This window comes from Rutidosis leptorrhynchoides, chromosome 10, assembly GCF_046630445.1.
Source record: "Rutidosis leptorrhynchoides isolate AG116_Rl617_1_P2 chromosome 10, CSIRO_AGI_Rlap_v1, whole genome shotgun sequence".
NCBI classification, from domain to species: domain Eukaryota; kingdom Viridiplantae; phylum Streptophyta; class Magnoliopsida; order Asterales; family Asteraceae; genus Rutidosis; species Rutidosis leptorrhynchoides.
This window is the reverse complement of record NC_092342.1, coordinates 65,756,833-65,784,550: the sequence shown is the minus strand read 5'-3', so window position 1 is coordinate 65,784,550 and position 27,718 is coordinate 65,756,833.

The following is a 27,718-nucleotide window of genomic DNA, read 5'->3' as shown; positions in this document are numbered from 1 at the left end:
ATTAGCCCAACATCATGATTACTTCGTTTTAAATAAGCATAATAATAACTTAGCTACAAGACATTAATGTAAAAAGGTTGAACATAACTTACAATGATTAAAAATAGCGTAGCGTTACACGGACAGAATTTCGACTTACACCCTTACAACATTCGCTAACATACCCTTATTATTAGAATTATAATTAAAATTAAAATATAAATTATACATATATATATATATTTTACGTATGAATGAGGAGAAGAAAAAGATGATGAAAAATGCTCAGAATTCGGTTGGCTTTATAGGCAGTTTCTCATTTTGGGGGTCCGCGACTCGCGGCCAATTTTGCCTTCAAACTCCGCGAGTCGCGGAGTTTGAAATTACAGCTCAGAGGAGTTTGGCTCTTTGTTTACCGACGGTTTTAAATAAATATAATATATTAAATAATTATAAGAATTATTTAAATATTATATTATATTTATGTGCATAGTTAACTTGTAATTTTTAGTCCGTTGCGTCGAGCGTTGAGAGTTGACTCTGGTCCCGGTTCCGGATTTTCGAACGTCCTTGCGTACAATTTAATATCTTGTACTTTGCGTTTTGAATCTTGTACTCTTGTAATTTCGAGACGTTTCTTATCAATAATTGGAACCTCTTTGATTGTCTTTTGTACTTTTGAGCTTTTTGGTCGTTTGCATCTTCAATTCGTCGAATCTGTCTTTTGTCTTCACCTTTTATTATTTAAACGAATATCACTTGTAAATAGAACAATTGCAACTAAAAGCTTATCTTTCTTGAGGAATAATGCTATGAAATATATGTTCGTTTTTAGCATTATCATAATAATAATAATAATTATATTAATAATAACAAATAATAACAATACAATAATCATAAGAATAGTTATAATATTATTTATAATAATATTAATAAATTGTATTATTTCTAATAATAATAACTTTGATAATAAATATGACATTATTACTAACTCAATATATTATATATAATATATAATGATAATAACAATACAGACATTAATGTTAATATTTACTGATAATAATGAAATTAATATTGGTATAACAATTATGTTTTACTTCCAATTAAATTTTAATATATTTACATTACATATTATTAATTATGTGTTATTTAATACTTATATAATAATCTTTATACATTTTATCAATATACATATAGTAGTAATCATGTTTATATATCATATGTACATTTAAATTATTATACATAATTATGTTTTACATATCCCGATTTATTACTTAGATAGATGTGATAGTTATATACAGCAAAACAATTTAAACTCAAAGTATAACATTATACATTTAATATTTTGTTAATCATTGACAATTTATGTTCGAAAACATTTAATCTAGTTTTTACCCTAGATAAGTTTTCCGGAATAACCCTTCACCGGTGTTGCAAAATATTTTTGTGGGTTTGGTGGGTTTCAGATTTGAAAATTTTAGCTCAAAACATATGGTTTTGTGTCACCCACTTGCTAACCTTGTATTTGGAAAGCAACACGTCCAGTTTACTTGTCCCGTATATTACCTTTCGGTAAACTACCGTCCGGTTGTAAAGGAAAGCGTTGAACAAGCAACTGTTAAGGCAATGTCCCCTGACATGCTTTTAATTATGGTCTATAACGTGTCGGACATAATTACTATCCTTGGTAGGAGCAATAGTAAAGCTCACCCTTATAATTTTTTGGTATGGCACAAGGTCCTGTCTTTGACCACTATGCAACCACCGTTCTTACGGTTGACACCCGATTTAGTTCAGGTGACCTAATGAATTCCAGGTGAATTCCTAGGATTTTACGTTCAATGGTAATGAACGCATTGAAAATAGGGTTTTCAGAAAACAAATCGGTTTGTAATTTTGATCAAAATATTTTCTCGTTCAAGCTCGAGTTTAGATATCATTGAATTCCATGAGTTTGAATTCTCAATCTTTAAGGTCAATCTCTAGGATTGAGTAATATCAGTCTTAAAAGCTGATTTTTAATCTTTAAGGAGATTATCCTTTCTGTGGATCTGATTCATTAGTCTTATCCAGCTAATTTGCATGGTGCCCCCTGTGACGACCCGGAAATTTCCGACCAAATTTAAACTTAACCTTTATATGTTTCCGACACGATAAGCAGAATTTGTAATGTTGAATCTTAAAAAGTTTGGAACTACATTCATGTAATCAATTACCATTTGACCGTGTTCGACGATTCACGAACAATTATGTGTATATAGATATGTATATATAATATATAATATTAACTGAAAACATTAACAAAGTATTAGATATATGATACTTTACATGAACATATTTGTTTCGATATATTTATCGACAGAATTAAGAGATAATATCAAATGATTGAATTATCAGATACATTATGATATGATTACGGGCCTATGTTATGAGGTCCGCTGTGATTTAAGAAATCTATTCTTTTTGACAACTCATTACTTAACCAGTATGATAAAGATAACGATATTTATATTTTATTTTATTAAATATATATAACGATTTAAATTAATATTATATATTTTTATACGCGTATTATACGTACATAGTTTTATACTTTTACTATACTTTAACTTTACCTTTACTTTACTTTTACTTTACTTTAACTTTAATAATTCATACTTTAATAATTCACTTTAATAATTCATACTTTAATAATTCATACTTTAATAATTCACTTTAATAATTCATACTTTAATAATTCACTTTAATAATTCAAAAATCTATTATAAATAGAATTCAATAGGTTTCATTATTTCATAAAAACTTGAAAATATATTTCTCTAAACTCTCTCAATCGAATTACATATATATATATATTTACTTAGTACTATTTCAAGATATTATTAGTATACATAAAATACTACGACGGAGTTATATTCAGACGATTTCAAAATAAGTTTTCAAATTGGATATAGCTAAGGAAATTATGGGTTATAGCTATGAAGGTTATGGGTATTAATCGAGGGTATTGCTCGTGAGGTCAACCTAACGTTTATCATTTTCGTTGCGTCTACGTACTTTCCTGCAATATTGAATCACAATATTGATACGTGATCATTCATATCTTATCTTTTATATATTAATAGTGTATCCCTGACTAGTGCTCGAGTATATATGATTATGCATGTTTGTATGCTTAGTTTCGTCGTTAAATAGTTTATGATAAATCACGAATTTGATACATATGCTACTGAGATAAGTTATATGATATGCATGTCGTTGAAAAGCTGAAGAAAAAAATTAATAACTTTTCATTTAGAAATCGTGTGGTTTCGATGAACGGATTAAAAGATATGGTCAACTGAATTATCATTAATTTTAATATTATTATTAAAACGATTATTATAACTGTTATCAGTTGATGTTATTACTAAAATTATCTTTATTACTAAAAATTAATATTTTTATTGAAACTATCATTTTATTATTTTTATCATTATTATTATTATCAATATTATTTTATCAAATAAATATGCGTACAAAGATATTTTTACCACACGTAATGTAATTACATTAATAATACATACCACTATATTTTTATGATATTAAGTGAATTTTATAAATTTTATTACTTGAGATATATAAAAGTATATTTTTATCATATATGAATTTTAATATAAATTTTTATTTATTAATAAATGACTTGTATTATTTAGTATAATAAGATCTGATAAATATATTTAAATATATAAAACTACTATATATAAGTTATATAATAAACATGTATAGATTTTGAAAGTCATTTTGGATCAAGTTGACTTTTGTTGACTTTTGTATGTCGGTCTCGAGCATTAGGATTGTGATACACTACGACTTGACCTAAATTGTTAGACAGATATTGACCAACATTTAAATATATATACTTAATATAGGTTCGTGAATCCGAGACAAACCCTACACTTGTTCAGTGCCGTCATATACATAATTGCTACGAAATACAGTATTGTGAGTTTCATTTGCTCCCCTTTTATATATATTTTTGGGCTGAGAATACATGCGCTGATTTATAAATGTTTTACGAAATAGGCACAAGTACTAAAACTAATTCTATGTGGGTTTAAACCAGAAATATACCCTTAGCTTGGTAACATTAAACTACTTGTCTATGTACGGTAGGCGCGAATCCTAAAGATAGCTCTATTGGGTCTGACAAACCCCATCCTGACTATGGGATGCTTTAGTACTTCGAGGTTATTTTAAACACACCTGATCTGGTGTACTTCAGAGGGTAAAACATGAACGTTAAGGCTTGTTACCGGGTGCCTACAACTTATAGAATACTTTTATACACTTGCGAGTGTACGGATATTTATAGAAACTGAAATCTTGTGGTCTATTACTATTACAGAAATGATGGATTATGATAAACTAATGAACTCACCAACCTTTTGGTTGACACTTTAAAGCATGTTTATTCTCAGGTATTAAAGAAATCTTCCGCTGTGCATTAGCTCATTTTAAGGATATTACTTGGAGTCATTCAAGACATACTTTGAAAGACGTTGCATTCGAGTCGTTGAGTTCATCAAGATTAATATTAGGTCAATTATAGTTGGATGTAATATGAAATGTTATGCATGGCTTCAATTTTTGATGTAAAGAAAGTTTGTCTTTTAAAAACGAATGCAATGTTTGTAAAACGTATCATATAGAGGTCAAATACCCCGCGATGTAATCAACTATTGTGAATCGTTTATAATGTATATGAACGGGTCCTTTCACCCCCCATTTTACAAGATAAATCCTTCTCATGGTTAGGATAAATCTGACCACTTGGCGACCCTGTTTAATGCTGAGGTCTGTGGATTTCCTGCTGATTTTAGTGATGACTTTTCTAGATTTTTCGTCAACCTACAGCTGGTCTGGACGACAACTTCATGACCTAAATCAAGAAGCGCGTGTCTTTTTCGGAAGACTTTACTTCCTTTTAATGATGGAATTGATTCATCGTGTAGATCCATCTTTCTTTTCTTTCATCGGGTAAAACAGTTTAGTTTAGTCCAAAGCAAAAGTATTTTCAGTTATTTGTTACAGATATATGTGACATATGTTTAAGATAACTTGGTAAATATTCCCACACTTGGCTTTTATTTTCCTTTTTATCGTCCTCTATTCCATTTTAAATGAATTTTAACATTTTAGTTTGTTTCTCAATTTATGTCCTTTCCGAGGTAACAATAATTTCGGTGTTAACACCTAGTTTTATCGTTCATAAATATGTATAAACATGATTTTGAGTTCATTTAATTGAAAAAATTTTTAAAATTTTTACTAGAATTGGGTAGTTAGTATATAAGACTAGGGCTGTTCTTTATTATCAGAGAGCACTAGATTCTAATACAACTACTGCTTTACTAGTATTTTTAATGGTAACCAAGTGTATAAAGTAAAAAATTTTAAAATTCGAAAGAATTTAACCCCTTCCCACACTTAAGATCTTGCAATGCCCTCATTTGCAAGAAATTAGTAATAATTTAAATTATTGAGGGTGATTTGTGTGAAAATGATTAAATTTTTACCAAAGTTTCCAAATATATTGGCGTTTGTTTGCTGAATGATAAATGGTGTACATCATTTGTTCATTCCGTCTTGTTGTTATTTCACATATATTTTGCATCTTGTCGTCAAAATTAGTTGCTTTTGCTGAACTTAATGCCAGTCTATGAAAATGCGTTGTTTTACCCTGTTGTGTACATAAGATAAACTGCAAACATATATACATATTTTTGAAGTTTGGTATATTACCCCACATTCAAAAATTATTAAAATCTAAGAATAAAAGTTAGACAATTTTAAAAACTATTACAATATTAACAAAAGTATTAAACGTATCAATCATTACAAATTACAAAATAAAAAAAATAAGTAGACTAGGGATGATATTGATACCAATAGGGGTTCCAGGCATAACCATAGGTGCTATAAAATGCTTCGGCAGGGTTATACGTAGGATATGGTGGCTGCATCTCTATAGACCAGGGAGGGAAGATGGGTTTCGGTGTAGGAATATAGTTTCTACCTATATGTTGGCAATGAGCTATGATTTGGTTCTGATGAACTTGCCAATCTTCAAATGCTCTCTGTCTAGCATTTTCGTACTCCGGAGAAGCTATAAACCTTTGCATTTCTTGCATCTCATTCCCCCTCCTACATTACCTTGCTGTTGGTTTCTCTCAACCTATGGATGTCTACCATGGTATTGTACTGCGGCGTTATTTCGCCTCTTCAAAACTTTCGCACCATGGTATACATTTAAACCTATAGTATCGCGGGGTTCTGGTTCTTCTACTAATAATCCCCCCCGACTTATATCCACACCGAGATATTCACCAATCAAAATAATAAAAATACCACCTCCTATTATGCTATGCGGTCTCATCCCCCGAACCATAGCTGATAAATAATAACCCACACAATACGGTATACTTACAGCGCTTTGTGGGTCTCGAATACACATATGGTAAAACAAATCCTGTTCATTTACTTTTTCCTTGTTCTTACCCCTTTGTGTAATCGAATTAGCTAAAAACCTATGAATTACTCTTAATTCAGCTCTATCTATATCCAAATAAGAGTAATTTCCCCCTTTGAAACGGTGATGGCTTGTCATTTGACTCCACACACCGTGTGTATCAAAATTTTCATCTATATTTCTACCATTTAGTATCAACTCTCTACAATCGGCAGATGCTAACTCCTCAGGCGTATATATACGTAAAGCCTGAGCCATGTCTAGTAAAGACATGTGGCGCATCGAACCGCCTAACAAAAATCTAATAAAAGAACGATCGGTTAAACTAGCTACCCGATCATTTAACTCTATACTACACAACAATTCTTCACACCATACTTTATATACAGGTCTACGCATGGTGAATAAACGTACCCAGTCATTAAAAGTAGAATTACCATACCTCTGTACAAGTAATTCTCTAATTGGCCCGGCCAATTCTACAGCTTCTAAGGGTCCCCATTCTATTACCCTCGGTACCTCAACAACCTTAGAATGAAGAGTATGCAAACCCCTTTGGTATTTTGGATAATCTATCCAAAGTCTGTCAAATCTCAGGTTCGGGTGCAACTCTTCCAAGTGCATATCAGAAAAGGTCATGACTGGATGAGGTATATCCTGCTTGTAGTAGTTATCCACCTCCTGTTGTTCCGCGTTCTCAGCAGGAGCATTGCGGGCTTGGGATGAAGATTCACCCCTTTCAGTCTGCAAAACACATCAAACACAATTTTTGTGCATCCAAATATGCATTAGTGTCAGCAAAATCATCAATCAAAATAATTACAATGACATGATCAATTTATATCAAACTTAAGCTTATTTTCACATTTTTATCAAATCTACACTTTTTCAAATAAGCATATACGAAAATGCTCGCCAAGTTCATAAGCATTCAACTCAAATAACATGTCAAAATAATTATTACTAGCAATTAAACAAGTTTCAAATGGCATTATCTCTCAAAAATCAAGTTCATGAATTTTTAGACTTGAAAAAGTCCACTTTAATTTTCAAAATCATGTTTAGGCTCAAAGTTTGGATCATTTAACTACCTAAACATGTTACACTACTTAATTTAGCAACAATTCATGACAAAAATCGGCCATAACCTGTTTATATCAAAAAGCCCCAAATTTGCTCAAGAACACAAACCCTAGATTACTCTAAATTTGAAGTTTAAGGCTTCTAATCATGTTAAATAGCATCAATCTAGGTTATATAAGCATAATACATAAACAATTTAAGCCTAATTACACTAAAAAGCATCAAAATCAAATTGGGAAAAAAATTGCTCAAGAACACTAATTTCGGATTAAATGGTGTTTAGGTGTAGAAATTTACCGTTTCTCTTGAGTAATTCCTAGATAGCATCCTTCTCAACATGATTTTAGTAAAAGATTTGATGATTAACGGTTAAAAATTGTGATTTTTGTGGGTGTTTTTCGTGTATTTTCGAGCAGTATTTCGCAGTATGTGTTTTGTGTTGTGGGTTGGACTGATCAGTTCTTGCGTTATATTTTTTTTCTGTAAATTGGTCCTCCCGCGACTCGCGGGGATTAAACCTCCAAACTCCGCGAGTCGCGGAGTTTGCTATTTTTTTTTTATATAATCATTAACTTATAAAACAATTAAGTACTTAATTTTAAAATTTTGTTTCCCTTGTTATTTAGGACGAGGTCGTTTCGGATCGATGTCCTAGTCCGTCCTTCGACAAAATTTTAAAATTTGTCTTTTTGTAGCGATTGTTTTAAAAGCTAAGATTTTTGGGTTTTTTCAATGTTTTTTGCATACTTTAATTCAATAAGATTAAAAATAATGATAATAAAAGTTCTCGTCCCTCCCTCGGGTAAAGCAATTTCGGTTCAAAGACCTAGTCTTCAACTTACGACGAATTTTAAAAATCATATTTTTAACTTAATGAAATAAAGTAAATTTTTGTTTTTAAATTCACACAACTTAAATATAAAATTCAAAATTAATATTAAAAATTCACACCAAACTTAAAATTTGAAATGCATAAAATTAAAAATTCATATTTTAAAAATTAAAAATTCACACCAAACTTAATTTAAAAATTCATATTATAAATTCACACCAAACTTATATTAATTTTTCAAATATTTACAATTTTAAATATATTGTTTTTACAAAGTTTACAATATTAATTTAAGATTTAAATATTAATTTTAAAAACATGGTAAAAATAAAATTAAAAATCTTTTTGGCTTTTTATCCCACTTTAATCAATCAAATATTATCAAAAATATGCGCCCCTCTTTTCGGTAAAGTAATTTCGGTTCCAAGACCTAATTTAACTCATGACGAATTTTTGAAATATTTTGGGTTGATTGATTAAAGTTATTTATACCTTAAGAATAAACGTTAAATTTCGCAGTGATATAATAAATTTTTGAATGATATCAATAATTTCGGTCGCCAAACCTAATTTTATTCAATATCAATTTAATACTTTTTAGCGAACAAATTAGCGTTTATTATCAAAAGGTTAAAAATAAAATAAAATAAAAACTGTACAGACTTACCTGTGAAATAGATTTCTTAGTTATATGATCTATCCCATTCATAAGATAGTCGGTTTAATTGGTTTTCCATAGCTACATAGGCGTAACCTTGAGCATTCAGTGTCTTTTCTTCTAAACATATGAACGGTTCGTCTCTGCATAAAGTAACAAATTCGGTATTTGAATAGGTTTGATTATTTGAACATTTACCTCCATGTGACCATTTTCCGCATTTGTGACATCTTTCTAGGTGTTGTGCTCTTCTTTTCGCTGCGGATTTTGATTTTCCTTTACCAAATTGTAACTTATTATCTTCGCATCTGGATTCTTTTCTAACTGCGTCCATTCTTTCTCTGATTACTGATACTAGTTCACTCGGTAGTATGTCATTATTACGTTTAGTGATCAAAGCGTGTAGCATTAGACCATGGTTTAGTTCACAGGCAGTCTTCATTTTGTAAAAACCTAAAAAAATAAAAATTCAGAATGGGGGGAGAAGACTAGTTCTTTAGGGTCTGCTAGGGAAAGACCATTCGGGTTCCATTTTCGAGAACTACACGAAAACAGATAATCTAACTCTAACAGAAATACATATTATCCTTTAAAGACTTGATTCTCCCCACACTTAGTTAGCTGTGGTGTCGAAATTGTGATTAACTTCATTGTCGACTTCCATCGGACTATGTATGTAGTGTTTAACTCTGTGATCATTAACTTTAAATTCAATCCCATTTGAATTTATTAATTCTATCGTTCCGTATGGGAAAACTCTTTTGACTATGAATGGTCCAGACCATCTTGATTTCAATTTTCCAGGAAATAGCTTGAATCGTGAATTGAAAAGAAGAACTCTGTCTCCTTCTTTAAATTCTTTTGAACTTCTGATTCTTTTATCATGCCATTTCTTCGTTCTTTCTTTATAGATTAACGAATTTTCGTATGCTTCATGTCTTAATTCTTCTAATTCGTTTAGTTGACTTAATCGTAGACGTCCAGCTTCATGTAAATCAAGATTACATGTCTTCAAAGCCCAAAATGCTTTGTGTTCAATTTCTACTGGAAGATGACATGCTTTTCCATAAACAAGTCTAAAAGGTGTGGTTCCAATTGGAGTTTTGTAGGCTGTTCTAAAAGCCCAGAGTGCATCCTCCAATTTAATGGACCATTCCTTCGGATTTGATCCTACGGTTTTCTCTAGAATACATTTTAAAGCTCGGTTGGTATTTTCAACTTGTCCACTTGTTTGTTGATGATATGCGGTGGAGATTTTATGAGTTACTCCATATCTTTTAAGAACTTTCTCAAGTTGATTATTACAAAAATGAGTACCCCGATCACTTATTAAAGCTTTCGGTGTTCCAAACCTTGCAAAAAGACGTTTTAAAAAGTTGACTACAACTCGTGCATCGTTAGTTGGGAGAGCTTGTGCTTCCGCCCATTTAGATACATAATCAATGGCTACGAGTATATATAGATTATTATGAGATTTTGGAAATGGACCCATAAAGTCAATACCCCAAATGTCAAATACTTCACATACTTGGATGACATTTTGTGGCATTTCATCACGTTGACTTATTTTTCCGGCCCTTTGACATGCATCACAGGATTTGCAAAGAAGGTGTGCGTCTTTGTAAATTGTAGGCCAATAGAATCCAGCTTCATAAACTTTTCTTGCTGTTAGTTGAGGCCCATAATGCCCTCCTGTTGGTCTTGTGTGACAATGGTTTAAAATTTTACTAGCTTCATCTCCAAATACACATCGGCGTATTATTCCATCTGGACAACTTTTAAACAGATGGGGATCTTCCCAAAAATAGTGTTTTATATCACTGAAGAATTTCTTTCGTCTTTGGTACGATAATCCTTTTTCAAGGAATCCACATACTAAATAGTTTGCATAGTCTGCAAACCATGGTATTTCTTTATAATCTATCTTCAATAGATATTCATCAGGAAAGTTGTCTTGTATGGCTGATTCATTTAGAACTTCTAATTCGGGATTTTCAAGACGAGAAAGATGATCAGCGGCGAGATTTTATGCTCCTCTTTTATCTCGGATTTCAATATCAAACTCTTGTAAGAGTAAGATCCAACGGATTAATCTTGGTTTAGCATCTTGTTTCAAAAATAGGTATCTAAGAGCAGAATGGTCGGTATAGACCACCGTTTTTGCTAGAACGAGATATGATCGAAATTTGTCAAAAGCAAAGACAATAGCAAGGAGTTCTTTTTCAGTAGTTGTATAGTTCGTTTGTGCTCCTTGTAACGTCTTACTAGCATAATATATAGGTTGAAATCGTTTTTCAATCCTTTGTCCTAAAACGGCTCCCATTGCAAAATCACTTGCATCGCACATTAGTTCAAATGGTAGATTCCAATTTGGTGTTATCATGATCGGTGCATTAGTGATTTTTTCTTTAAGAATATTAAAAGATTTGATACACTCATCTGAAAAGATGAATGGAGCATCCTTTTCTAGGAGTTTATTCATAGGAGTGGCAATTTTAGAAAAATCTTTTATGAAACGTCGGTAAAATCCGGCATGCCCTAGAAAACTCCTAACTCCTCTAACATTGGTGGGATGTGGAAGTTTAGCAATTACATCTACTTTAGCTCTATCCACTTCAATTCCTTCTTTTGAAATTTTATGTCCAAGAACGATGCCTTCTTTAACCATGAAATGGCATTTCTCCCAATTAAGTACTAGATTTGATTGTTCGCATCTAATTAGCATTCGTTCCAGATTAACTAGACATGATTCAAATGTATCACCGAAGACTGAAAAGTCATCCATGAAAACTTCCATGCATTCTTCTATCATGTCGTGAAAAATCGCCATCATGCACCTTTGGAAGGTTGCTGGGGCGTTGCAAAGTCCAAATGGCATGCGTTTGTAAGCAAAAGTACCATAAGGGCACGTGAATGTGGTTTTCTCTTGGTCCTCGGGTGCTATTGGAATTTGAAAATATCCGGAAAATCCATCTAGGAAACAATAGTAACTATTTCCGGCTAATCTTTCCAACATTTGATCTATGAAAGGTAAGGAAAAGTGATCTTTTCTGGTGGCGTCATTTAATTTTCTATAATCAATACATACACGCCATCCTGTTACAGTCCTAGTAGGAATAAGCTCATTTTTCTCATTTGTAATGACAGTCATGCCACCCTTCTTAGGCACGCATTGAACTGGGCTTACCCATGGACTATCAGAAATTGGATAAATTAAACCTGCATCTAGCAGTTTAATAATCTCTTTCTTAACTACATCTTGCATATTAGGATTTAGTCTTCGTTGGCGTTGCACATACGTTTTATGACCTTCTTCCATAAGGATTTTATGTGTGCAATACGAAGAACTTATTCCTTTAATATCATGAATCTTCCATGCAATGGCTGGTTTATGAGCTTTCAACACAGAAATGAGTTGTGATTTCTCATTTTCAGTAAGAGAAGACGATATTATTACAGGTAATTCGGATTCACCATATAAATAAGCGTATTCCAAATGGTTTGGAAGTGGCTTTAACTCTAATTTCGGAGGTTCTTCTATCGATGATTTGTATCGATATCTGTCTTCTTCTTTTAGCATTTGAATTTCTTCTGTTGTTGGTTCATATCCATTAGCTATAAGTGTAGCTAACATTTCAGCTTCATCAATTGGTTCATTACCTTCTCCTAAAGAACATTCTCCTGTTCCTTGTAATTCTGGAAATTCTTCTAACAATTCTGCATGTGCATCTATAGTTTGAATATAATAACATGTATCATCTGCAGATTGTGGTTGTTGCATTGCTCTATCAACTGAAAAGGTAACACTCTCATCCTCTATACTTAGGGTCAATTTCTTACCGAACACGTCTATCATTGCTTTAGCCGTGTTTAAGAATGGTCTTCCTAATATGAGAGGAACTTGAGAATCTTCTTCCATGTCCAGAACAACAAAATCTACTGGAAATACTAAAGTACCAACTTTAACTAGCATGTTCTCCATTATCCCTCTAGGATATTTTATTGATCTATCGGCTAGTTGTATGCTTATTCTTGTTGGTTTCAATTCTCCAAGGTCTAGTTTAGTGTATAATGAATACGGCATTAGATTTATACTAGCACCTAAGTCTGCCAATGCTTCTATTGAACTAAGACTTCCCAGAAAACATGGAATTGTGAAACTTCCTGGATCAGATAGTTTTTCTGGTATCTTATTCAACAGCACTGCTGAACAATTAGCATTCATAGTAACAGCCGAGAGTTCTTCCATTTTCTTTCTATTTGAAATTAGATCTTTCAAGAATTTAGCATATCTAGGCATTCCTGAAATCACATCAATGAAAGGAAGATTTACATTTATCTGTTTAAACATATCCAAAAATTTGGATTGCTCGGCTTCAAGTCTCTCTTTCTTCATTTTACTCGGGTAAGGAAGTGGTGGTTGGTATGGTTTAACATAAGGTTTAGCCTTAACTGTGTTATCTTCATTAACCTTTTCAACTACCGGTTCTTTTTCCTTATCTTGATCAGGTTGTGGTTCTTGTGGAGTAGGAAGAGCTTCATCAGAAGTTACAGGTATTTCAGGTGGTTTAAGTGTTGTACCACTTCTTGTGGTAATGGCTTTAGCTGTTTCATTCCGGGGGTAAGCATTTGTATCACTAGGTAGACTTCCTGGTTTTCTTTCACCTATTAACCTTGCTAGGTTACTTACTTCTTGTTCCAGATTTTGAATAGAAGCTTGTTGATTTCTAAATGCTTGAGCATTTTGTTCATTAGTTTGTTTCTGAGATGTGAAAAACTGCGTTTGAGTTTCAACTAGCTTCGTCATCATATCTTCTAAATTTGGCTTTTTATCATCGGTTTGTTGTGGTGGTTTGTTTTGAAAATTAGGTCTTTGCTGATTGTAAGTATTATTGGATACTTGTTGATTGCTAGGACCTTGTTGGTTGTTGTATGGAATATTTCGGTTATAATTCTAGTTTTGATTGTAAATCGGTCTTGGCGGTTGATAATTATTCTGATAATTATTTCCAGGCCTTTGGTTTATGTATGAAATATTCTCTCTTTGTTCTATTGTTAATTCAATACTGAGACAATCTTTTGTCAAATGTGGTCCTCCACACTGCTCACAACTAATTCGTATTGAGTGAATATCTTTAGTCATCTTTTCCATTCGTCTCTCCACAGCATCTATCTTTGCGAAAATGGAATCTAAGTTATGGCTAGAATCGGCTCTAGCTGCTTTAGATGATCTAACGATATCTTTTTCTTGGTGCCACTCATGTGAGTGGGAAGCAGTGTTATCAATAATTTTGTAAGCATCAGTTTCGGTTTTCTTCATAATAGAACCACCAGCTGCTATATCTATGTCTTTTCTTGTAGTGATGTCGCATCCTTGGTAGAATATTTGTACTATTTGACAGGTGTCTAAACCATGTTGCGGACATCCTCTTAACAACTTTCCATATCTTGTCCACGCCTCATATAGAGTTTCATTCGGTTTCTGTGTGAACGTAACAATTTCTGCTTGAAGTCTTACGGCTTTAGATGCCGGAAAAAATTGTTTAAGAAATTTGTCAACTAAAACGTCCCATGTATCAATCGCCCCTTCAGGTAACGATTCCAACCAATCTTTGGCTTCTCCCTTTAAAGTCCAGGGAAATAACATGAGATATATCTGTTCATCCTCCACTTCTCGGATTTTAAATAGTGTGCAGATCCTATTAAAGGTACGTAGATGTTCATTTGGATCTTCCTTCGGCGCACCACTAAATTGGCATTGATTAGTCACCATGTGTAGAATTTGTCCTTTGATTTCATAATCTGGCGCATTAATGTCTGGATGAGTAATTGCGTGACCTTGGCCAGTGCGTTTAGCTCTCATTCGGTCTTCCATACTTAAAGGTTCCAGATTCTCCATAATTGAATTTGTTGAATCGGAATCACTAGAGGATTCTGATTTAATGGTTCGTTCCTCAACAATCTCTGTTTGAATGATTGGTGGTTCCGGAGGAAAGTTTAGTGGTTCAGGATCTACGAATCGTTCCTGAATATTCTCCGGATTCTCAATTGTGAGGTCGGGTTCAAAAAATGGATTATCGGAAATTTGAACTGAAGTACTTGGTCGACTGGATGACGATTCTAAAGAAAAATCTAAATGTCTTGATCTAGTTACAGGTGGTGAACGTACAAAAGGTGGTGAACGTCTTGCTCGGTGCATTCACTGAATATCCTATTAGTTTTTAAAAGGAAAGAAAAATTATAATAAGTTATCCAATCAATAGACTTTTCTGATTTTGCCCACGTTTCGAATAGCCAAAAGATGCAGCAGAGGGGCAGGATTAGTTTGGTCTCAATATAATTGAGGACTGTTTGGCTCCAATAACCCGGTCCACGTACAAATCCAACTATTACTACGAACCAGAAAATTTTGATGTCTATCAATTTAACCACTTAAAATAAATTTTCGTAATTTTAAGAAAATTTAGATAAGAAGTAGAATAAAAATCTATGTCCTAAAACTAGAATAGCGAGAAATAAGAAAGAAAAAGAGTTCGTCGAAAAAGGTCGAAAAAGAAAAATAGTTGAAAAATAAAAGGTGACGGAAAAATAAAAGAAACTTGTAAAACTTAAAACACTTGACTAACCTAACCTTATTACTACAACTAACTTAAAATTATAATCGCAAATTGAGATAACTAATTGGAATGATAATTGGTACATAGTAAAAAGTGTCTAAAAATATTAAAGCTTACAGGAAAAACTATATCCCAAATGGAAATAACTTTAAAAGAAACTAAAACTTAAAAAGGCGTCACAAAATTCTAAAGCACCTAAATCTTATTCTAAAGAAAAAGCACTTAAGGAATTCTACGGCAAAGCCTAAAAATCTAGAAGTAAAAAATAACTATGGCAAAAACTAAGTTTAAAACTAAATATGAGCTAAATATACAAATATTACGCTAAAACGATTAAAAAGGGACAAAATATAAAAATATACAAAAAGTTGTAAAAAGTACAATTTTTATAAAAATATTATTTTTATATTATTTATTTATTAAAACTACTAATTTTATAAATTAATTAAACTAATTAATACTAAATACATAAATTAAATAAAAAGTAAAAGTTAAAATAAAACTAATTATAATAATAATAATAATAATTAGGGTTAATAATAATAATAATAATAATTAATTACCCGTAATTAATTTCAGTTTAGGGTTTCTGTCGGTGTCAGAGAAACTCCGCGAGTTGCGGTAATCAAGGCATCAAACCTCACGAGTCGCGGGGTTCCAGATTTCAACTGACAGGTTATTTAAATTCAACGCGTTTTTCTTTCTTTATTTATTTTTTTTTTATTTTCTGTTTTTAATTTTTTTCTGTTTATAAAAAAAAATATGTGTATAATAAAAACTTATATTTAAAACTTAAATAAAAATAGAATTACTTTATAATTTTATAAATAAAAATCTTAAAACTAGATTTATATATATATTTTTTATATGTTTTTAAATAAAAACAAAATACTTAAATAAAACTTATATAAAAATAAAGAAACTTTATAAAACTTAAATATTTAACAAAATCTTAAAAATACATAAATTTTTTTTTTTTATTTTTCTTTTATATTTTCGAATATTTAAAACGTACTTTTATAAAAACGAATTTTAATAAAAGTAAAATAAAAATCTTTTTTTTTTCTATATTAGCGTTGCGCTTCCGGCTTTTAAGAGACTCCCCGGCAGCGACGCCAAAAATACTTGATGGTTGAGCAGAGTAGTATATAAAATAGCTTATAGAATGGATATACTTAAACCTTGCTACAACACTTATAGGCAGTGTACCTAATCGTACAGTAGTGTAGTTTTTAGTAAGTCCGGTTCGTTCCACGGGGAATCTTTTTAAACAAAGCTTAACGCTATATTAGTTTACTTTTATAAAAATACAAATATATATATATAAGTAATATTATTATTATAAAGGGGGGTTTTTACCATTTAAAGACCGGTTTGTCGATTTTAAAACTTTAGTCGCAGTTAAAACCAAATAAATACAAGACTTTAAATTAAAGCATAAAGTAAATAACGATAATGAAATTGCGAATAATAAAAGTGCGATAAAATAAACTTGCGATAATTAAAAAGTACGATAATCAAGAATGCAATTAAATACAATAACAATAAAAATGCGATAATTAGAAGTGCAATTAAATATAAAATAAAGGAAATTAAATATGAAATAAAAGAATTATGCTTATTTAAACTTCCGTAATCATGATGTTTGACGTGTTGATTTTAGTTTTATGCCCATGGGTTAATTGTCCTTTGTCCTGGATTATTTAATATGTCCGTCTAGTTTTTGTCCATAACAGTCCATCAGTCATAAATATAAAGTGCGAGTGTCCTCGTCAAATTATTCTTATACCCGAAGTTAAATATTCCAACTAATTGGGGACTTAAACTGTAATAAGATTTTAATACTTTGTTTAATAATTACACCAGGATGTCGACTTAGTGTAACCCAAGGTTTTAATATTTTGTTATCAATTATACCAAGTGTCCTTGTACATAATTTCACCCCAGTTTTAATTATTCTAGTGGCTATTAATCCATTCCCGTGTCCGGTTAAATGAACGATTATTCGTACATATAAATACCCCGCCCATCGTGTCCGATCGAGTGTATATGGTAATTTATAGGGATGCCCAATTGTAAATCTTTATATTAACATTAACAAATTATCATTTAGTTAAACAAATATAAAGCCCATTAATAGCTCATAGTCTAATTTCCACAAGTGTCGTTCTTTTGTCCAAACCCCAATTATGGTACAAAGCCCAATTACCCAATTTTAATAATTAGCCCAACATCATGATTACTTCGTTTTAAATAAGCATAATAATAACTTAGCTACAAGACATTAATGTAAAAAGGTTGAACATAACTTACAATGATTAAAAATAGCGTAGCGTTACACGGACAGAATTTCGACTTACACCCTTACAACATTCGCTAACATACCCTTATTATTAGAATTATAATTAAAATTAAAATATAAATTATAAATATATATATATATTTTACGTATGAATGAGGAGAAGAAAAAGATGATGAAAAATGCTCAGAATTCGGTTGGCTTTATAGGCAGTTTCTCATTTTGGGGGTCCGCGACTCGCGGCCAATTTTGCCTTCAAACTCCGCGAGTCGCGGAGTTTGAAATTACAGCTCAGAGGAGTTTGGCTCTTTGTTTACCGACGGTTTTAAATAAATATAATATATTAAATAATTATAAGAATTATTTAAATATTATATTATATTTATGTGCATAGTTAACTTGTAATTTTTAGTCCGTTGCGTCGAGCGTTGAGAGTTGACTCTGGTCCCGGTTCCGGATTTTCGAACGTCCTTGCGTACAATTTAATATCTTGTACTTTGCGTTTTGAATCTTGTACTCTTGTAATTTCGAGACGTTTCTTATCAATAATTGGAACCTCTTTGATTGTCTTTTGTACTTTTGAGCTTTTTGGTCGTTTGCATCTTCAATTCGTCGAATCTGTCTTTTGTCTTCACCTTTTATTATTTAAACGAATATCACTTGTAAATAGAACAATTGCAACTAAAAGCTTATCTTTCTTGAGGAATAATGCTATGAAATATATGTTCGTTTTTAGCATTATCATAATAATAATAATAATTATATTAATAATAACAAATAATAACAATACAATAATCATAAGAATAGTTATAATATTATTTATAATAATATTAATAAATTGTATTATTTCTAATAATAATAACTTTGATAATAAATATGACATTATTACTAACTCAATATATTATATATAATATATAATGATAATAACAATACAGACATTAATGTTAATATTTACTGATAATAATGAAATTAATATTGGTATAACAATTATGTTTTACTTCCAATTAAATTTTAATATATTTACATTACATATTATTAATTATGTGTTATTTAATACTTATATAATAATCTTTATACATTTTATCAATATACATATAGTAGTAATCATGTTTATATATCATATGTACATTTAAATTATTATACATAATTATGTTTTACATATCCCGATTTATTACTTAGATAGATGTGATAGTTATATACAGCAAAACAATTTAAACTCAAAGTATAACATTATACATTTAATATTTTGTTAATCATTGACAATTTATGTTCGAAAACATTTAATAATAACTATTTGTTATTATAATTTATCTTTCATAATAACTAAATCATATATCAGTCCTCTACTATATTTATTTTACAATATATAATTATTTATATGTATAGTTAATTATATGTACATTTCTATTTACGTTTATAGATTCGTGAATTGTCAGAATCGGTCAAAGGTTAAATGAATCCATGAAAATAGTTCACAAGTTTTGAGACTCAACAGTACAGACTTTGCTTATCATGTCGAATTTCATATAAAGATTAAGTTTAAATTTGGTCGGAAATTCCCGGGTCATCACAGTACCTACCCGTTAAAGAAATTTCATCTCGAAATTTGAGTGAGGTCGTCATGGCTAACAGTAAATATGTTTTCCTGGTGAATATGAGCTGATAAATAGAGTTTTATCATTATTGAATAATACAGATAAAATAATTTGATTATTCGAAGAGCACGAATGAAGCTATAAAAAAATGAATAAATGAAGTTTCGTTTTAACTTTTGACGTTACTTTGGTTGAATTTCAGAATTCAAGGGATTTAAAAGAAAATCTTGGAAATCTATAAGATCTGATTCTTCAGCGAATAAGGAAATTAAGATCTCTCTAATTAAATACGGTGATCTGCTTCGATTACTCTGTCTGATATTTCCATTATAAATTAAACTCGTCCGTTCCATTACTCTCACCATTCCTATACCTTCCTTCTTGTTTCATACATCCAAAAGATTCTGAAAATGCTTAATCCAGTTCTGATCCTTGTCCTCATCCTTACTATCGCAACAATCATTCTCCTTTTCCAACTTCCACTGGAGGAATCTGCTTTCTTCTACTTCACCCTTGGGATTATAATATTTTTAATTCTCCCGTGTCTTTATGTTGCGATAAACATTGATATACACGGTTTGTAATTTATGTGTTGTTATCGGGCTTTATATTCTCCCTTATATTTCAAAGCTCTATGCTTTTGTTTTCTCTTCCTGACTTCAAGTCAAGCGAATAATAGTCCAGAATTTGTAGATATAGAGTTTTGAATGATTATAATGTTCTAAGCAGGAAGGAACGTGATAGCACGATTTGATTTCCAAATTTATCAATATCACGGAAGATAGAACCATCAAGAATACATTTTCTTAATTTGTTCAGGAGTTAAGTAGAATGAAAGAGTTATGTAACATGACACATGATGACGTTATGATCTGTGAATCATCACGTCCCATTAGAAATTTAGCATGACTTACTGTAATATAATCACGTTGATCAAGTGTCATTATATTATACTAACTCATGCATCAGTTCCCAACATTACTTCAATAACATTCATATTTTAAGCTCGAAAGTTTACAAAATATAGAAACTAACAGTTTCTATATGATGTAACACTGATAGCACTAAGAGATTAATGATTTCAGATAAGAATAGTTATGAAAATATCTTCAGAAATATGGAGGATATTTATAAGGAAAAATTACGATGATATCTTGGAATTTCTAATATCGAAGGATGGTGAAGAAAATTTGTCCGCAAGAGTTTGGAGTCAGAAGCTAGGTATTTGCTAAAGATTTCATCAGAAACAGAATCATCAGGATTCTTAATGTACAAGGTTAGTCCTTGTGATTTGTTCAGAGACTCCTTCGTAGTTTGCTCAATCAGTTTTTTTCAGTTTCAAACTTTTTCTGAGCTTTACCAACATACAATTCTTTATCATCAACTTTTGGCTGTTGAGGTCGTTTACAGTTTTTGTTGCTTCATTCAACTTTTCAAAATTCAGAGTATAGATTCGCAGATTGGGTGCTTTTCAGAATTTCAGAATGGAAGATCATAATTCTAAGAGATAAATATTATATGGATACATATAACTGTTGATGTGGAATCGTTGCGAGACTCAAAATACAGATTTGCTGATTCCTGATAATTGGTATGTCAATTATTGTTACAAGATGCGGATGTGTACATGATGAGACTTTAATAGATAAATGTAGTGATTTGTTGGAGGGATTTAAACCAAGGAGCGATGAGGTTGCTGGTACATCTGCTGGTAATATTGTAAAGACCCGTCCTTATCCACCTGGACGAAGTCATCAACATTTGTTCCCATTGCGATGATCGACTCCAAGTAATGTCCCTAAAATGAGCAAATGCACAGCGGAAGGTTTAATTCGTACCTGAGAATAAACATGCTTAAAAGTGTCAACCAAAAGGTTGGTGAGTTCATAGGTTTATCATAGCAATCATTTCAATATCTTAATAGACCACAAGATTTCATATACACAAACGTTTTAATAAAAATATTCTAAGTGGTTGAGCACTTGGTAACCATACTTAACATTTAATCAACGTCGCATATTCCCTTTATTATGAAATCTCACTACACCGTACCAAGTGTAGTCACCAAAATGAAGTACTGTGCAACCGTTGAATACTGGTCGTCCAGTCCGGTTGGGGTTGTCAGGCCCGATAGATCTATCAACAGGATTCGCATTTACAATACCCATGTAAATAGTAGTTACCAAGCTACAGGAAAATATGCCAGTGGTACAACTCAACGTAGAATATATTTTTAAGTACTTGTGTCTATTTCGTAAAGCATTCATAAAAGCAGCGCATGTATTCTCAGCCCAAAATATATATTGCAAAAGCAATTAAAAAGGGAGCAAATGAAACTCACATATTGTATTTTGTAGTAAAAATACATATGACGTCACTGAACAAAAGTAGGGTTGGCCTCGGATTCACGATCCTATATCATTTATATATATTAACACATATAATTGAAATCAAATAAATTTATATATTATATTATAATTTATATATTATATAGTTTTAATTTGTATAATTATTTAATATAATGTATATTTATATAGTTTTGTTAATGTATATATATATGTATATGATTAATATTGCTAAAAATCCATATTTTGTTATATTATGTGTTTATATAACTAGTATTTATTTGGTAAAATAATGTTAATAATTATAACTAAAAAGTTGTATCTTTTATAAAAATAATAATATTAATACTAATTAGGTTTGGTAATGATATTGGTATTAATAATTTTTATCTTAATACTAATAATAAAAGTAATGATAAAACAATAATAATGATAATAATAATATTTATGAAAACTACCTTCCAAGCTTTTCTAAAAAGAAGTGTCCCCGACCAGACTCAAACCCGCGACCTCCTGGATAACCTAACAGCTCATAAACCCTTACGCTATCTCAATTATATTGTATATATCCCGAATTAAATTTACATAAACCATTTATCTGCTAGTCTTCTGCTGCTCGATCACTATCACAATTGGGTTAGGCCAAGTACTAAAATCATACGGCCCACTAAGCAAATAAAAGGAACACGGCCCAACTAGAAACCACAGCCCAATCCATTAAATAAATCAAACCTAAAAGCCTTTTGGTCTAATTTTATACAGTTTAATACCCGACATAATAATACGGATGATTCGTGGAAAAGGATTTTACAGCCGCTATTCTTCTTCATTGAGTATCCACTGTAGCAACCAGAAGAAAATCGGACAGGAGGAGGTATGACAATTCGACTTGGGTTTTAGCGAATAGAATAGGTAACAAATGGTCCATCATCCTCTTGGTCACCCTCATCATTCTTATTCGTGTTTCACTTAAAATAGAAATAAGAGTATTACAGCGGTGGTAGCGGTAATTAAAGGGTTTTGCAGGTTCACTATTCATCATCTCTTTTATTATCATTATCGTTTATAACAGGAATGAATAGTAGCAGTATTTATGCTCGATCAAATGGGAACAGATGTAGCAGCAAGGTAGCAGTGACAAAAAAAAAATAAGTTGCAATAGTTAATTTTCTTGGGTTTGATAGTTGAAGAAGAAAGAATTTGGAGAGAGAGAGAGGAAGAGATAGACGGGATAGAGATGATTTGTGGATTTGTTTGATAATAGCAGCGGTAGTTAATGGGTTTCATGGTTGATTCGATTGCTTGTAATCGGAAATATAAACGTGAATATGGTGGTGACAATCGTGAAAGTGGTGGTGGTTTTAGATGGTAGCCGTGATGGTTTTAGGTGGTTATGGTGTCAGTTTATGGCCATAGTTAGAAACAGAAATAAAAGGGAACAGCTGCAGTGGTAGTTAAGTTTAATAGCAGCAGACATGGTGGTATGGTGGTGATGACTTTACGAAAGAAAAACAGAAAACATGTGATGGTGGGTTCGGTCTTGGTTGCAACAGGGAATAATAGTGAATCATGGTGGTTAGTTGAGAGTGAAGGTGGAGGATGGTTCGATGGATGTTGAAACAGAAAATGAAAATGGTGGTTTTGATATCTTATGCCATATGTATATGTAAAAGTGAATATATATATATATATATATATATATATATATATATATATATATATATATATATATATATATATATATATATATATAGAATAGATTGAATGGTATGATATATCTTGCATGTTTATGTGTATATATATAATACATGACTAATAATGAAAAAAAAACAAGGACAGCTGGATAGATTCATTCATATTCCTAATCCATATATGTACATACAAACATAGTAATAATTAATAATATTTAATATTCCATTGAGAAAATAAACGTTTTTAAAAGGACTAGCAGCCATTCTCTTGTCATATACCTACCGACACTTTTCCCACGTAGTGCTATATCGTGTCCTTTGCTAAACAGTTAATGTATAAAAGTGTTCCTAAAAATCCCAAATTTTTAGATTAAATATATTTAATTATTTCACTCATTACCTGTTTGAAACCTGATCAAAAAGGTTTAATAATTATTTATTTTCTGTTCCAATTTATATGTACGGAGTACTAATATTTAAACTTAAAAAGGTAAAAATACTTTTAACAAATCTAAAATCATCGTAATCGATTTACCGTTCAACTTTTATTTCAATCCTTCATGAGCACGTACAATATCTATATTAAAACTAACAAAACATCAACCGAGTGTTACCGACATTTGCCAATTAAGCTCGTAATCATTCATTTTCCATTTACTCTCTCTCTATATATAATCAGTTTTAAATAACAAGTTTTATCACATAAATATATATTATATATTTTTAAACAAATATTATTTTATATATTTTCAAGTAGTATTTATATACACACACATATATATGTATCTATTTACAAATAATTGTTCGTGAATCGTCGAGAGCAGTCGAAGGTCAATTGAATATATGAAACAGTTCAAAATTTTTGAGACTAATCCTAACAGACTTGACTTATCTTGTCAAAAATATAATATCGTATCGAGGGTTTGGTTTAAAATTAGACGAAATTTTCCGGGTCGTGACAGTACCTACACGTTAAAGAAATTTCGTCCTGAAATTTGATCGAGGTCGTCATGGCTAACCATAAAAATGTTTTCATGACGTATGTGAGTTGATAAAATAGAGTTTTATCATCATGGAGTAATATAGATTAAATGATTTGATTATATGAAGCGTACGAGTGAAGCTGTCACAAAAGATTGAGATAAAGATTTAACTTTTGACGTAGTCACGGTGGATTTTCGAAATTCAAGGACTTTAATGAAATCTTCTAATCAGCAAGAAAATGTGATAGCACGATTTATTAGCAACTGCTAGATTTACAGAAGAACAGAAATATCGAGGAAATATTTCCGTGATATGCTTAGAATTTAAGTAGAATGAAAGAGTTGTGTAACATGGCACATGATGAGGGTATGATCTGTGAACCATCATTACGTTCCATTAGAAATTCAACATGACTTACTGTAATATAATCATGTTGGCCTGACGTCATTATATTATATTAACTCATGCTTCAATTCCCAACACTACTTCAAAACATTCATATTTTAAACTCGAATTTTAAAGAAATTTAGAAACTAAAATAGTTTCCTTTATGACGTAACACGGATAGCACGAAGAGATAGATAATTTCGAACAAGAATATTTATAAAAATATCCTCAGAAATATCGAAGATATTTATGATGATGTTTTGGAATTTCTAAGTTCGAAGGTTGTTGAAGGAAAATTTTTCGCAAGATTTTAACATGAATTCGAAGCAAGATATTCTCTAAAGATTTCATCGGACCCAGAATTACCTGGATTCTTTAAATATAGGGTTTGGTCCTTATATTTGTCCTTGGTCTCCTTCTTGGTTAGTTCAATCCGTTTTTCAGTACCAAATCTCCTATCGAGCGTTCCTAACACTTCCTTCTTCATCATCAACTTTTGGCCATTAAGACCATCTACAACATGCTGCTTCATTAGCATTTTCAAGGTTAACGGATCTGGATCATTGGTTATCAAATCGAGGTGTTTTAAGGAGAATTGTGTTTTTAGATGATTAAACGCTGATGGTAATATGGTGGGATATAAAAGGTTTCCCAGGAACAATAAAAAAAGTACCCATAAATATTAAGGTTATAATAAGGTTGTTTTGAATAAAAAGTCTTGTTGGAGCTGTGACAAAATTGGCTATTTTAGAGAGGGATGATAAAGTTATTTTCGATAATATCAATGCCAAAGGAGCTAGCACAGATTCGTGTTTATCGTTGATAAGGCTAAAAAGGAACATATATTTCATAGCAATATCCCTTCTAAATAATAGGTTTTCATATGTAATTGTATTATATTTTCGTTGTAATTTTTTAAATAAATAAGTGCGAAGACAAAAGGCGAAAACGAAGATTTGAAGACACAAACGTCCAAAAAAGCTCAAATGTACAAGATACAATTCAAAAGGTTCAATTTATTGATGAGAAACGTCTAAAAATGACAAGAGTACAAGTTACAAAACGCAAAGTACAAGATATTAAATTATACGAAAGGACGTTCGAAAATCCGGAACCGGTACCCGAGCCAACTATCAACGCTCGACGCAACGGAGCTGAAAGTACAAGTCAACTATGCACAAGAATATAATATAATATTTAAATAATTCATAATAAGAATAATAATAAATAATAAAAAGTTATTAATTGAGCATAGTTAAGGGGTCATAAGTGAAAATTTCAATTCAATATTTGCCTATAAAAGGCAATTCATTTGATCGATTTATGTACACCTTTTCTTCTTTCTTTCTCTTTACATGTAATATATATATTTATAATTTTAATTTTAATTTTAGTTTAAGTTTAATAATAATTGAGTTATTGTAAGGAATGTTTTACGGGTTTTAAAGTCGAAACTCTGTCCGTGTAACGCTACACGATTAATAATCCCTGTAAGTTATGTTCTTCTTTTTTAAATTAATGTCTCGTAACTAAGTTATTATTATGCTTATTTAAGCCGAAGTAATCGTGATGTTTGACTAAATATTAAGACGGGGTTATTGGATTTTGTACCATAATTAAGGTTTGGGCAAAAGACCGACACTTGTGGAAATTAGACTATTGACTATTAATAGATGGGGGGTATTGTCTAATTGAGTGACAACTCATTGGAGTCTGTCGAACCTATCTTCAAATTAATTATCCTAATAATTAATAATGATTATGGTTGTCCTATTTAGTGACGTTCATATGGAATCTATTATAATCATTTAATTAATTATTCGGGTTGGGTAATTGATTATTCAAACTGATCAAGTGGGTAAATTAATATTCATATCTAATCAAAACAGGGGTGGATTACATACAGTGATAACTGGTGTAATTGTTGACAGAAGTGATAACTGCGTCACAGTTTAAATCCTTAATTAGTTGGAATATTTGACTTCGGGTATAAGGGTAATTTGACGAGGACACTCGCACTTTATATTTATGACCGATGGACTATTATGGATAAAAACCAGATAGGTATCAAATAAACCATGACAAAGGACAATTAACCCGAGTAACAATTAATTAAAATCAAAACGTTAAACATCATGATTACGGAAGTTTAAATAAGCATAATCCTTTTATTTCATATTCTATCGCAATTTTATTTATTGTTAATTTTATTTATCGTCATTTATATATTTTACGCACTTTAATTATTGTCATTTATCTTTACGCTTAAAAATATAAAATCGACAAACCGGTCATTAAACGGTAAAAAAACCCCCTTTTATAATAATATTACTACTTATATATATATTTGTATTTTTATAAAATAAAACTAATATAGCGTTAAGCTTTGATTAAAAGATTATAGTACGTAATCACTAGCTCCCTGTGGAACGAACCAGACTTACTAAAAACTACACTACTCTACGATTAGGTACACTGCCTATAATGTTGTAGCAAGGTTTAGGTATATCCCATCCGTAAATTAATAAAACTTGTGTCATATTTTGTAGTATTTTGTATTAAAAATAATACTATTTCGTACCCTCACGTTACATCATCAATCATTTACTCAGGTTTCGAGGGTTTTTAGATGCATAGCTATATGCATCGATCTTTTCTTCCATAGATAAAATGTGGCTGGTTCATCCTCTCGATCGAGGTGTTTTCAAGAATCATGAAAGATTTGAACATGGATTGG